At 38.1% G+C, this 15608-nt stretch overlaps 1 long non-coding RNA gene across 1 annotated transcript in view; it reads right to left on the bottom strand.

Annotated features, from left to right (window-relative positions):
* Positions 1 to 15608, bottom strand: part of LOC134309134 (uncharacterized) — a 118878-nt gene that overhangs the window by 48676 nt on the left and 54594 nt on the right. Inside the window, exon 2 of the long non-coding RNA XR_010011007.1 lies at positions 12196 to 12368. This is a non-coding gene — a long non-coding RNA (uncharacterized LOC134309134). The remainder of the gene's footprint in view (positions 1 to 12195; positions 12369 to 15608) is intronic.

The raw sequence follows: 15608 nt of genomic DNA, 5'->3' as shown, positions 1-15608 counted from the left end.
GTCTACTTAAACTAAAGTACAGTAATATTTACTATGGAAGCACTTCTGTACGTCACTCTGGATAAGAGCGTCTGCTAAATGCCGAAAATGTAAATGTAAAAACATGGCACAAAGTAATAGAAATACTATGTAGAAGTATTTGAAAGTGTAGAACTAGGTTAAAGTATTAATTTACATGCTGTTATTGGCCTAACATATTGTTTGAGTATGACAGACATAACACATGCACATATGCACACCTCAAGACAAACTGTACTACATTATGCTGTTTCCCTGCATGTGACGTGGTCATGTGAATAACAACAGCTTGCAATGAGCTGGCTAAGTTTCTGTATGAATGTCATTATCACGTTATTATACCATGCAGCAAAAAAACATGCTCTTTTGTCACCTGACCAAATATAGCAATTTTTCAGTTATAACAACAAGACTAAGTGACAGTTAGTAATAGACTAAGTAACATGTTAGTAATAGAAAAAAGCAGACTTGCATAAAGGAAGTAAAGTAGCAGCAGTAATAAAAAGTAGGGATAAATTAATATGACAGAAAAGTAATTTGGAAAAAAAAGCACTAAACAATCTGAAACACAATTAGACTCAAGACATGGTAACAGAGTCTGCTAAATGTAAAGCCTAAAATCAGTGGTTAATATACCACTCTGACTTTACATCTACAAGGTGGACCAACTAGGTAGAAGTGTCTAATAGAGTGGACAGTGAGTGGACACGGTATTTAAAAACTCCAGCAGCGCTGCTGTGTTTGATCCACTCATACCAGCACAACACACACTGCAGTGCTGAGAATGTTCCATCACCCAAATAATACCTACTCTGTGGTGGTCCTGTGGGGGTCCTGACCATTAAAGAACAGGGTGAAAGCAGGCTAAAAAGATAAGTAGAGAAACAGATGGAAGTAGGTGGTTTTACTGTTATGCCTGATTGATGTACATTAGTATATACATGAACACAGCAACTTTCATGAGGTGTGGGACTGTTTAGATTTCTAAAAAAAAAAAAGGTGTCTTTGTATTATTAAGCAATAAGAAAGCAAAATGTAAAAAACCTTTTTGGTGCTTTTTTCCCCTCTTATTTACATTTCATTTTCAACATTTCCTAATTTCCTTCTATCTATCAAAATATACAGAGGCTGAACTGGCTACACTAAATTGCCCAAGGTGTAAGTAAATCAGTGCCCTATGCTGAAATGGTGCCCTGGTTATTATTGGCTATTATTGGTGCCTTGATTGTTATTAATTGTTTAACAATAATATATGGTAAATGTTAATAATAATGTATAAACACAAAGGTAAACTTCAATGAAGTCAGTCAATGAAAAGCATAAATTTAATAACACCCAAACATCTGCAATCTTAAATCTTTTAGATCTTCTGTCAACCCTTTGATAAAATCACAATAGAGAAACATTTTCCTTTCTGTTGATTCCAAACAGCTATCAGTAAGAACTTTGGTTTGTACTACAAATAAGACAGCGATTAGGTTAAATTCAAATGGTATATACGCTTTTGATGAAGTTTGATGAAAAGCTGCTGAATGAAAAGAAATTCATTCACTGCCACGAGTGCACTCAAATTACAAAGAACATACAGAACAAACGTTGTTCAACCAACACTATTTTTAAAGACTAAAGGAACACTCGCTTGAACAGTAAAAACCTGACCAGACCCAGAAGAGGAACTTCCTGCTTGGCACTCCACAAGGCTTTGATAATTACACTCTGTATGAATAAATTCATAAGCCCTGGTACAGGTAATTAACTCATTGTTTAGTGATTAGAAGCAGACAGACAGGAATTTACAGAGAGAAAGAATGCGTGGGAAATGATGAGTATGAAAAACAGAATGAGAATAAAGGCATGAGAAGTAAAAAAAATGTTGAGAGGAATCCTCAGTAAGATTAAGAACTGTTTTAATCAGTGCTAAAGCATCTGTGTGATTGTTAGTAAAGGTGTGAGTGTATGCATTAGCCTAACCTCTAGCTTTAATATGCAAACTGCATCTTAATAATGATTAGCAGGTTTAGATACCGCAACAGACATGTCTAATCTACATTCTAAAAGCTGAACTGGATCTGCTAATTGTGTTTATGTTCATCTTATTGTTCTACATTACTACCATGTTCACCATGTTACAATTCATTCATTTACTGTCTGTTTTACCACTGCTTTATCCTATTTAGGGTCACTGTGTGTTTAATCCACTTGATGAAAGGTAGGAAAGACCCCAGAAAGATCGCCAGTTCATCACAAGGCAAACACCCACCCACACACACACACACACACACACACAAGGGCAATTTTAGTAGCACCAGTTAACCTGACTACATGTCTTTGGACTGTGGAAGGAAACCGTAGCACACGGAGGCAACCCACGCAGACACGGGGAGAACATGCAAACTCCACACAGAAAGGGCAGTTGTAGCCTAGCGGTTAAGGTACTGGACTAGTAAGCAGAAGGTCGCTGGTTCAAACCCCACCACTGTCAGGTCGCAACTGTTGGGCCCTTGAGCAAGGCCCTTAACCCTCAATTGCTTAGACTGTAAGTCGCTTTGGATAAAAAGCGTCTGCTAAATGTCGAGAATGTAAATGAGAATGAAAGGACCCAGACAGCTCCACTTGGGAATTAAACCCAGAAACTTCTTGCTATGAGGCGAGAGTTCTACCTACCAAGCCACTGTGCTGCCACTATGTTAAAATGTTTTATTAATTAAAGCATAAAGACTTATTATGACAATGGCATGTTTAATAGTTTGATGGGACAATTTAAGCCGGTTATAGGTTAACCGTCTACTAACTTAGCAACCTGATTACTATTTATATAAAAGAGTAAATTTAATATACAAAGGCAGACAAAGCTGGACCAATAGCATCATTGTGTCTATCATGCAGAGGAAAAAATCAGTTCCTAAAGTCACTGTTATGGCATAAAAGTTATAAACTAGGAGCTGTATGATTTATTGGTGAAAAGGAAATATGGATTTAACACACTGTTACTGGCACTGGTTTTCTCGTAATCATGCAAAAAGATAAGAAAAGAAAGCATAGCAAGAAGTTTCCACCCTGAAATACAGCATGCATTCCAGAGCATGACCACTTTTCCTGGCAGTGACCAATGCAAGAAGCAAATAAAAGAGACTGGCAGATTGAGGTGAAATTTATTCAAGAAAGAAGAAAGAGAAAGCAAGAGTGAGAGATTAGGAAAAGAAAAAGAGAAACAGCAGGAAAGATGTTTCAGAAGTTAAAGCAGTGCTCTGCTTCTCTGATTTATCTACACACTGCTGTCCACGAGTATAGCTGCATTCACAACCTCTATCACAACCCATCCCTACACTATACACTGCACCCAGGAGATCCAAAAGTTATCAGATTCATATGCTGTCCACATTCAGCACGTCCACCCACACACAGCCATATTCACTCTTCCCTGTAAAACCAGAGCTGTTCAGTTCAGAGCATTAATGCAAGAGAATTAGATTTGCTGTACTAATGCACAGTTAAATACGGTACTTTTAAAATGAGTCATTTCATTAAAACTAAAATCAAAGTAGAATTTGATTACAACTTTTTTTTCACTCTATCAACTTAGAAAAAAAAAAAATCTTGTACACACAATATGGCTACTGGTATGTGGACACCTGACCATGAGCTTGTTGGATACCCCATATCAAAATGGGACTAACAGGAAATGACCTCCTTTCTCAGCTATTTACATTTTAGTTCATCTCCATTTATTTAAAACTGTTAGAAATCGTATAGTGTGTCTTGGGGAATTTGTGCCTATTATTCATGAGAACACTGACTAAGGTCAGATCTTGAACGAGAAGGCCTGGCTTGCAATCAAACCACCAGTTTAAATCCAAGTCCCCTGGACCCTGGAACTGTGTGGTTTCACTTTACCCACTGCACCATTTTGTTACCCAGTTATTACTTATTAAAATATAAAAAATCCTATTTATGGCGCCCAGGTGGCACAGCGGGATATTACGCTAGCACATCAGCGCAGCGATTCTGAACTCCTCAGTTGCCACCGGTCAGCTGGGCGCCATCTAGCGGGCATAACTGGCAGTGCCTGCAGGGAGGATGACCAGAATATGTGGGCGGGTATATATATATATACTGTATATATATATATATATATATATATATATATATATATAGTATATATATACAGTGTATCACAAAAGTGAGTACACCCCTCACATTTCTGCAAATATTTCATTATATCTTTTCATGGGACAACACTATAGACATGAAACTTGGATATAACTTAGAGTAGTCAGTGTACAACTTGTATAGCAGTGTAGATTTACTGTCTTCTGAAAATAACTCAACACACAGCCATTAATGTCTAAATGGCTGGCAACATAAGTGAGTACACCCCACAGTGAACATGTCCAAATTGTGCCCAAAGTGTCAATATTTTGTGTGACCACCATTATTATCCAGCACTGCCTTAACCCTCCTGGGCATGGAATTCACCAGAGCTGCACAGGTTGCTACTAGAATCCTCTTCCACTCCTCCATGATGACATCACGGAGCTGGTGGATGTTAGACACCTTGAACTCCTCCACCTTCCACTTGAGGATGCGCCACAGGTGCTCAATTGGGTTTAGTCCATCACCTTTACCTTCAGCTTCCTCAGCAAGGCAGTTGTCATCTTGGAGGTTGTGTTTGGGGTCGTTATCCTGTTGGAAAACTGCCATGAGGCCCAGTTTTCGAAGGGAGGGGATCATGCTCTGTTTTAGAATGTCACAGTACATGTTGGAATTCATGTTTCCCTCAATGAACTGCAGCTCCCCAGTGCCAGCAACACTCATGCAGCCCAAGACCATGATGCTACCACCACCATGCTTGACTGTAGGCAAGATACAGTTGTCTTGGTACTTCTCACCAGGGCGCCGCCACACATGCTGGACACCATCTGAGCCAAACAAGTTTATCTTGGTCTCGTCAGACCACAGGGCATTCCAGTAATCCATGTTCTTGGACTGCTTGTCTTCAGCAAACTGTTTGCTGGCTTTCTTGTGCGTCAGCTTCCTTCTGGGATGACGACCATGCAGACCGAGTTGATGCAGTGTGCGGTGTATGGTCTGAGCACTGACAGGCTGACCTCCCACGTCTTCAACCTCTGCAGCAATGCTGGCAGCACTCATGTGTCTATTTTTTAAAGCCAACCTCTGAATATGACGCCGAACACGTGGACTCAACTTCTTTGGTCGACCCTGGCGAAGCCTGTTCCGAGTGGAACCTGTCCTGGAAAACCGCTGTATGACCTTGGCCACCATGCTGTAGCTCAGTTTCAGGGTGTTAGCAATCTTCTTATAGCCCAGGCCATCTTTGTGGAGAGCAACAATTCTATTTCTCACATCCTCAGAGAGTTCTTTGCCATGAGGTGCCATGTTGAATATCCAGTGGCCAGTATGAGAGAATTGTACCCAAAACACCAAATTTAACAGCCCTGCTCCCCATTTACACCTGGGACCTTGACACATGACACCAGGGAGGGACAACGACACATTTGGGCACAATTTGGACATGTTCACTGTGGGGTGTACTCACTTATGTTGCCAGCTATTTAGACATTAATGGCTGTGTGTTGAGTTATTTTCAGAAGACAGTAAATCTACACTGCTATACAAGTTGTACACTGACTACTCTAAGTTATATCCAAGTTTCATGTCTATAGTGTTGTCCCATGAAAAGATATAATGAAATATTTGCAGAAATGTGAGGGGTGTACTCACTTTTGTGATACACTGTATATATGGGTCAAAGATGTAACTTTTTATAGTATATATATATATGGGTCAAAGACGTAACTTTTTAGTGTCCCCACTTGATAAATAATATACAATTATATTAACATAAGTGGATATACCTTCAATCTACTCCATTTGTACATCTTTACTGAAACCTAAAGTAATTTTTACAGAAAATTTATGATTTTTGAAAAAATAACCCTTGAAACCCCCAAAATGTCATTCAGTGCAACGGTCCCCCTACCTCTTTAAGTAATAAAACATTAAGAAACAACTAATTAATCTTAAGTAAAACTTAAAATTTACTGCTTTGGCATAATTGTACAAATGTCATGTGTGACATATTAAATAATATTCAATCAGATGTGTTTTTTAAAATTAATAATATTCAGGATACTTTCAGTCCCCATTTTCCCAATCTTCAGTTGTCATTCAGTACAACATTAATAAAAAGCCTTATTTTAATATGCAATCAAGCTACTGCAGTCATGTGACCAATTATAACAACAAAAGAAGACTCCTGGGGCCCCTTCAGCACACACACGAGGTCAATGCATTTTAACATTATTTGATAAAAATTTATTTTTATTGACACAGTACATTAAAGAACAAAACTGAGTGTCATTCAGTACAACACAGAAAACGTAATATTACGGTTACTCTTGTAAACAAACAAGGTTATTAACATTTAAATGTGAATATGTGTAGAAATGTCTTTGAGCTAAGGTCAATGTTAGCTTTTGCTAACCACTGGGATAACTGTAAAATGTGCTAAAGTAAAATTTCTGTCATTCAGTACAACAACAGTCATTCAGTGCAACAGAATTTCACTGTTGCACTAAATTGACAATGACATTGTTATATTGACTTTATAATGTTTTAAAATATTTTTAAATATTAAAACCACTTTTTTTCCATTCTAGTCTTCCTTAATAAGAGCAGTAATTACAATGAATATTAATAATTATGTTTTTGATGAAGTGGTCCCTGAGATTTTGTTATTGTCAAGTACGATGACCTGCCATTCGTTGGGCAGGTACTGCTGTCTGTAGGAGATGAGGTGCAAGTTAGCTGCATGCTACAAAATTGAAACAGAAATTCCTTTGTGTGGCCAAATCCACCTGATGAAATTTACTACCTTAAGTCTGATGTCAAAATCATAATCGCAGAACCAAAGCCATGTACAGCAAGAACCTCAAGGTTAACAACAAAAGACTGGAAAACATTTGTTCAGTTCATGAAATAAAATGCGACTTCAAATGGTTTTCACGGCTGAATGGATTTAGATTTACTGCAGCAACTTTTTCACGTGTTATGACACAAATTCCACACTTCCACACTGTTCTGGTGCCTTACAAGTTGTTATGATGGCTTCATTAGCTATGTTTTTCATTGCCTTACTTTTTTCATGATGTAGTAATATTATAACACATACTTGCCACTGGTGTGGCATATTTTCATTCTACTACTGCTACTTTAATCAATAAAGAACTTAAAAACAAATTAAGTCATGATTATTCTGATGTAACAGGATAATTTGGAGTATGTCATTCAGTGCAACATAAAATCATCATACAGTGCACCAAAAACATTTGCTTAAAATAACTGTAATAAGTTTTTAATAAATAATAAAAAACATAAAAAATATTAAATATTTTTTTCATGTGAATGCAAGAGAATCCAGGCCTGCTTCATAGAAAACAGAGTTTGATTGGGTTTCAAATAGAATAGAATGTGTAGCAAAAACATCTTGTATACAAATAAACAAAATCCCAAGACGCTAGAGTACAAACAATGCACAGAAAATTCAAAACAGGGTAAGTACAGTTTCTTCTGAGGTTTTAAATCTTTTGTAAGAGATATACTAAACTTATAAATTTGAAATGGCTAAGATTGTTCCTTGTGTGTGTATTTTTTCATAAATTAGTCATTGCACTGAATGACATTTTTGTGCCCTTGTTGTGTGTCAACAACACTAAAATTATCAAATAAGCAAAATGCTGAGAAAAAAAATACATATTTACATAGGTGACACATTTGTGCACAATATTAAATGAAAAAATAATACAATTTAACCATCTTATTTTTTTGGTACTTGGAACACCCTATTCGTCTTTCACCCAAGTTCAATACTTGCTTGAGCCACCTTTAGTAGCTACCTCATTTTGCAAATTTTTTGCATTTCTGTTTACAAAAGTTTTCAAGCTCTGCCAGGTTCATTGGCTAGCAACGATGTACAGCAATTGTATATGTCCCACCACAGACAGTCACAAATGGTATAATATTAGGTTTCTGGATCAATCAATATCCAATACATATGGGTCAGATTGAAATTGTTGAAATGGCCTCAATCGATTGAGCTATTAGTCGAATTATTAACGGATTACCATGTTGCATGTAAACATAGCTAATGACAGCACTCCTTCATCCTCTTCTTGGGCTTTTTTGTAGTTTTTGAAAGCCGTTGAGGTTTGAGATTTGTAATTAAAAAAATCAGAGAAAATGAAAAACAAGCATTTCACATGTCTCATTTTTTGACTTCCACTCTATTCTAAACAATCCCTGTGAGAAAGCGCTGAATAGACACACCTGCTATCTACCATAAGCAAGGACCACAAATCACCACACTACAAATCAACTCATGCAAAGTTCAAATGTGGGAAATCACTCTACAGCATAAGCTTTTGGTTTGATTTGATATTCTTACCCTGATTAAACAAAACTGCAAGATAATCTGGCCCATGTTGGCCTTATGAAATAAAAGTTAAAGTACCTAATGTGTAATGAATGCCCCTTCAGCAACAAATACACATAATGTTAGTTCAAGCCCCTCTGACTAAAATCAAACTGGACGAGAATTAGACCACCATGGATTGATTATTTTGGTCCACACAAAAATGCAATGTGTGCTTTCTTACATTTACATTTTCAGCATTTAGCAGACGCCTTTTGTCTAAAGTGACTTACAGTACTGTTACAGTATACAGTTTGAGCAATTGAGGGTTAAGGGCCTTGCTCAAGGGCCCAACAGCAGCAACCTGGCAGGTGGGACTTGAACCAGCAACACTCTGTTCACTGGTCCAGTACCTTAACCACTAGGCTACAGCTGGCCCAACAACAAACCACAATAAACATCCCTCATGTTTGAATCAATTGGACTTAATTATGTAGATGGGTATAAACTCTCAGAAATACAGTGGCTTCTTAGTGGCCCAACAGTGGTGGTAGAACTTGAACTGGTAACCTTCTGTTTACTAGCCCAACACCTTAAACTTAGCTGGGCCGAACCTGCCCCAAACCTTAAATCAACAACATAGAACAACAAGACATCAAAAAAGCATGACAAAATACATTTGTGGCATCTCTAAGCATACTTCCATTCTAAACAGTGTGCACTTTACCAAAAGTTTCATTGCTTCATTTAAATACTAATAGAATTGTAGTATGCATTTTCAGACTCAGCCCTAGAGTAGTCTATATTCCGCAAAGTCAATCAACCCCAAAGTGAAGTACAGAGATGGGATATTTACTAAATCTCCCAGCCCCAATGAAGAGTCTGCACAACTGAGAGCATAAAGCTTTTAAAGAGTTTGAGAGTGAAACATGAAGAAACAAGTAGAGAACAAATAAAAAGAGAGCGGGTGGACAAGGTCAAAAGAGAGGACAGTCTTAGTCATCAGCGAGAGAGTAAGTGGGTGAAGGACAGGAAAGAGAATGAAAATAAAAAAGCAGTAAAAAAGCTACTATACTTTTCCACTCAGCTGAGAAAAGAGCTGACCTTTCTCCACCCGTCTTCACACATAACTACTACAGAGAGAAGTGAAAACTGTCGATACACTGCTCACTCCAACCATCACGGCAGCATTTTACACCTATTAAATCTGACTGAAGCCCTCCAGGCACGATGACTAAGAACATCAGCTAGTGGAGAGTGACAGACCCAGAGAAATGTGAAGAAGGTCAGAATGATACAAATGCTCTCTAAGTACAAAAGTAAAAACTTAATGGCGATGTAGATTGACCTTACATGTTCTGATAGATAGTTCTTGTACTAAATGCGTAATTTTAGTGTTTAAACGATAACTTATGGCTCCTGGGTGGTGCAATAATACAGCGCTATCACTCTATCTATTATAGCCATCTGAGCCAGGAGTCCAAGAGAGTGTAACTGGGCCTATAGGAAATAGGAATAGGAAAGCATAGGCAGTGCCCTCCTCCAAGCCCTCACCCTTCATGACTGGCAGCTGATGTGAGACTAATGTCTAGTACACACTACATGATTTTTGCCCTGATGTTCTCTCGCCAACAGGTCACCGCTAGATGTGCCAGCTTGCTCGGGGCTCGAAAATCAGCTCTCAGTTGCTACATGTAAACTTGATTGATACTTCAACGACTTGATCCGAGCAGCTCACCGAACGCTCGCAGACTCAAGAAAAACATCTAGCTTGCTAAATATCTGGACCTGTCGGTGACTCAAAATTATGTAGTGTGAAAGGTGTTGTGATCAGGTTGTGACTGGAAGTGAGTGTGGTATTGGGCTACAGCCAATAAAAACACAAGACAAGGAGTGATAGGAAACCCGGGGGATGAGTTGTAAATGTGTGGGGCAGGAGCATTATTATAGTTTCTATCAGAATACATCGGCACGCACACAAGCTTTACAGTATTTGTGACCTTATCGTCCACGCCGAACCATAATACCAACATTGCATTGCAAAAAATATTCCTTCCAGTGATAAATCCTGTAGTGTGTGACCCTCTATCGTCAATCAATTGTGTAGTGTGAAAACCATGACAACTTAAAAAACTCCTGATTACAAGAGATCAAGTTGTGTGTGTTTGTGTGAACTGTACAGCGATCTAAATACCTTGAAAGTCATGCAGTGTTAACTTAGCATAAGGGAACCTAAATAGCCAACTAGCAAATAGAAACTGGTAATAACAAAAATGGCTGGAAAATTGGGTGCAGGTTTGACTGCATAGTTACATCATATGGAATGGGTGTTTAGGCAGAATAATTTGGTATTGAATTGCAGTGACTTTTCACTTTAAGTGGAAAAGTGGACCCAAACCATGTCAGGAAAAGCCACCCACAAAATGTTTAATTGTTCTGTTTCTTCACTAATTTATTTAGGTTTGTTCTAATGTCCTGTGTACTGTTAACAACAAAATCCAATTAATGCAACTGTAACAGTCTGGAGTCCTTTTTTCGTCCTTGGCACAGAGAACTCCACATGTGACCACAGCAAAAATTTCCACTGTCCTTCAGTACATCTGGGATTAGCTTAGGTCCAGAAAACCCAGCAGCTGAACAGCTTTCTCTTTGCATAAGAGATTTCAGGTTGCATTTCTTGCGGTTGTGGACTGTGTTGAGCAACGATGCTTTTCCGAAGAACTCTCAAGCCCATGTGGCTAAATTTATCACAAGCAGCATGATGGTTTCCGATGCAATGCAGTCTCAGGGCTCAAAGGTCAAAAGTGGTTGCCCTACATAGACCAAAACTCGGAACTTAGTGGTAAGAGTTCCCAGCTTCTCCACTTGTCAGTTGGATGTGATTATAGTATCTACTAAACCTAATATACCTAATATTAATATCTCAGACCAACTGTTACCAGGGATCAAAAAGTTCAAAAAGTTTCCGCATTTTTAAATTTTTGTTGGAAACGGTGAGGGTGGGAGGAGAAGTAATTGTTCGTGTCTGAGAGACCGAGAGAGATCTTGTAGTCTGGATTTAGCGCTATCTAATTTTTACCATTCTGGACCGCTTAAAGAAGCTTTAAAGGGAAAAAAAATTCATGTGATGATAATGTGAAAGTGGCAGTGCATCAGTGGCTACATGCTCATCCAAAAACATTTTTTGCTGATGGCATTAAAAAGTTGGTACAATGCTGGAAAAAATGCACTAGAAAGTGACTATGTAGAAAAATGATGTCATTTGTTTTTAATATTCTTCATAAATAGAGTTTTAAAAAAGTGTGGAAACTTTCTGAAGAACCCTTATAGATATTTTTAACACCCCTACTGACAGTTTTATTGTGGAATAGTTACCATGACAACCACAGGTGTTTGATGTACATGTCTTCCCTGGTTTTAATCATAAGCCTATGCACAGTGGTTGCTTCAGGCCCACAAGAAACAAACCTTGACAAACATCACCAACTTCCTTTTTGTCAGTGTCAACATGGTTCAAACAGTTTCATCACAACAGATTTCAAATAAGCCCAAGCTTATTTCAAAAAAGCAACAGAGGATACACAAGAATAACAATCCAGCTTTGGTTGCTCCGAAAATAACAGCTATAATAAGAGCTGTTTATAATTGGGTGCACTGGACAACAAAAAGACTAAAGAATGATTCAAAACTAGCCCCAAGGAACAAAATGACAGTAAAACTGGAAAAAAATATATATGTGCTCATACCCAAACTGAAGGGATGTGTGTCCAGGTCTGATATTCCAGCTCAGTTGAACCTGTTCTAGCTGTTACTAAGTGTAGTTAAATCTCTCCCACTGGATTCTGAGAGGATTTTCTTTGACTGCTGGTCTGTCTGTTCTTGTCTGTGTCTGCCTTTCTTCAGCCGCTCTCACCATTCACTATCAAAGGAATCAAAGATACACAAAATGTAAAAACCAGGAAAGTGCACAAAGAATACATCTGAATGTTAAATGATGTTTGTTATTTTTAATGAAGGTTAAGCCAGAAGGTTGCTCAGCACAGTAGGAATCAATGCAAACAGGCAAAAATTATGTCTATATGTTACAAATCAAGTGATTTAAACTATAGAGCATGCAGTGTGACTTATTGTCTCAGATTTAAAGGCACATGCTTTTACACATAATAAGAAAATATAAGCTAATAAAGCAGCCTACATTTATGGGTCAAGTATGCTGAAGCTCAGTATATAATCTGTACTATTATGGGCATAATTGCACAAAAATGCAAGGAGCAACAGTATAGTCAGTTCATACAATATTTTATATATCAAGCTATATTTATGAGACGTTTGGTTTGTCTAGCTTATGTCAGTGAATCTCAATACTATTGGGTCACTAATAGCCCACTACTAGCAGACTACCTTACAAAACATGCTTTTCAAGAAAATTTAAATAAAAAATCTTATATGTCTGTGATTAACAAAATGCTACAAAATAAAAGGCCCAAACATGAGAGCTTTATGGCTACAGTAATTCTGTTCAAGCAAAAGCTGAAGTAATTCTGCTGTACTTTTAAACCAGCTTAGCAAACACAAACTGTTACAGACCCTATTTCTTAAAGCTAATAAAGTTTTTATTAAGTATTTACATAAAAGTATAAAGTATAGAATAGAATGCCTTTATTTGTCATATATACATATACAGATGTACAGTACAACAAAACTCTTTCTTTGCGTATCCCAGCTTGTTTGGAAGCTGGGGTCAGAGCGCAGGGTCAGCCATTATATGGCGCCCCTGGAGCAGAGAGGGTTACGGACCTTGCTCAAGGGCCCAACAGTGGCTGCATGGCAGAGCTAGGTTTCCAACTCTCAACCTTTCAGTTAATAACCCAAAGCTCTACCCACAAGGCTACTAATGTCCCTACATTATATTATAAGCATTATATAACATAAGTATTTACATAAACTACATGCTCAGTAGATATATAGATTATTTTAAAATGTTGTATAAAAGAGAAAATGAAGAACATTATAATTTAGGAATAAAAATCCAAGCACTTATATATTGGAGTAAAATATGAACTAGTCATTTTCAATTAATAATAAGCATTAATTATTTTATAAACCAAGTACTTCTTGTCTTTATGAAGCTGGGCTAGAATACAATACCACAAAATACAAAAAAGTTATATTTTTTAAGAAATGTGAGAACAGTTAGATACACAACAACACAAATCAGTTAAAGTTTTCAGCTAGATTTAGGCATAAACTCTGAGAAAAGAGGAATAGCACAATGCAAATTTTCTTTTTTACCAATTTCTTTTAATTAACCAACAACTAATCTTTATTAGTTTTTAGAATAATGGGCAGGGGTAGCACAGAGGTTAAGGTACAGGACTAGTACAGGACTATGTACAGGTTAAGGTACAGGACAATGTTGCTGGTTCAAGCTCCACATCTGCCAGCTTGCCACTGTTGGGCCCTTGAGCAAGGCCCTTAACCCTCAATTGCTTGCAATGTATACTGTCTTAACTGTAATCGATGGATACCGTATTTGTAAGGTCAGGCACAGATATGAGATAAGAGAGCCTAGTATATACCCTAAAAATGTTCAGTGAGGTTGAGGTCAAGAAAAAAACTCTAAAGCATGTCTTTATGGACCTCAGCATTAAATTGTGTGTAGTCTTGAAGGAATGTGACGTATAGCACTATTTTGAGAATAGTAAACCTTGAAATCAGTAATATGAACAGCCTAGAACATTTTACCCCACCACAAGCATTCCTCAACCTCACTCAAGCTGAAGTCTCTGATGCTCACCAGGGGAGAGCGCACTCACAAAACAAGCGCTGCCCTCTATTTATAGATGCCTGTCAGCATGGCAACCACACATTGTTTGTTTGAGTCAGAAACTGTTTTTGCTCTTTGCCTAAAAACCTGGGTGGTTTTGCTTTTTTTATGGCTGGTGTTTCCCCCTCAAGGCAGTCATCAAGATTAAAGCAACACCTATAACGTGTCCTTGTGTGTTTCTTTACTCTTTTGTAATGTGAGCATGTCAAACATGCTCTGTGCAAACCACAATAAATTATGGAACAAAGCCATACCTCATAGTGGTGCAGCCAGGATATGCTGAAACCCAGAGGTCCTATTTACCATAACATTGCAGGTGGCAGGAAAATCAGGAACAGGTTAAAATTGTACAGTAAGCACTAAAGGTTAGAAATTTGCACTAGAATGTGATAGTGCAACTTGAGGAATGTAACTGTGGAGAACTGTAGAACATAGCACAAAATGTGTTGATGTACACATGCATTTAGACAAACAGAACAATAGAATAGAATTGTTGCCATTAATTCAGCTCGGCATGTTTAGGCAAAGGGTCGCATGTGAGAGTCTAAGAGCAAGCCATCAAAAGAAAACGTAAATGGAGCAACAGGGTCTATTAGAGAAGCAATTTATTTCATTAGCAAAGAAATGAATCAGAAAGCCAAATAGAAATCCATATACAGTAGTTCATCAGAGGGTCCCTCGTAGCAAAGCACCCCCTAGTGGACCTTGGACCTATATTTAGATCAAAACAAAAACCTAACTGGGCAAGTGACCATACATTGTGTCATATTATGTGTTTTTACTTTGATAATGATTTTGAGAGTTTGATAGTGTACTGTCAAATTATGTCTGTACTAATGTGTATACACCAATTATGACCACCTTCCTAATATCGTGTTGGTCCCCCTTTTGCTGCCAAAAAAGCCCTGACCCGTCGAGGCATGGACTCCACTAGACCCCTGACGATAGGCTGTGGTATCTGGCACCAAGATGTTAGCAGCAGATCCTTTAACTCCTGTAAGTTGCAAGGTGGGGCCTCCATGGATCAAACTTGTTTGTCCAGCACATCCCACAGCATTAACTTCTTGAGTAATTTGAGCTACAGTAGCTCATCTGTTTGATTGGGCCACATGGGCCAACCTTCACTCCCCACGTGCATCAATGAGACTTGGCTGCCCATGACCCTGTCACTGGTTTACCACTGTTCCTTCCTTGGACTACTTTTGATAGACACTGACCACTGCAGACCGGAAACACCCCACAAGAGCTGCAGTTTTGGAGATGCTCTGACCCAGTCGTCTAGCCATCACAATTTGGCCCTTGTTAAACTCGCTCAAATCCTTACGCTCGCCC

The sequence above is a fragment of the Trichomycterus rosablanca genome, chromosome 2 (genome assembly GCF_030014385.1).
Source record: "Trichomycterus rosablanca isolate fTriRos1 chromosome 2, fTriRos1.hap1, whole genome shotgun sequence".
NCBI classification, from domain to species: domain Eukaryota; kingdom Metazoa; phylum Chordata; class Actinopteri; order Siluriformes; family Trichomycteridae; genus Trichomycterus; species Trichomycterus rosablanca.
The sequence above is the reverse complement of the archived record's forward strand: the minus strand, read 5'-3'. Positions and strand labels throughout refer to the sequence as shown.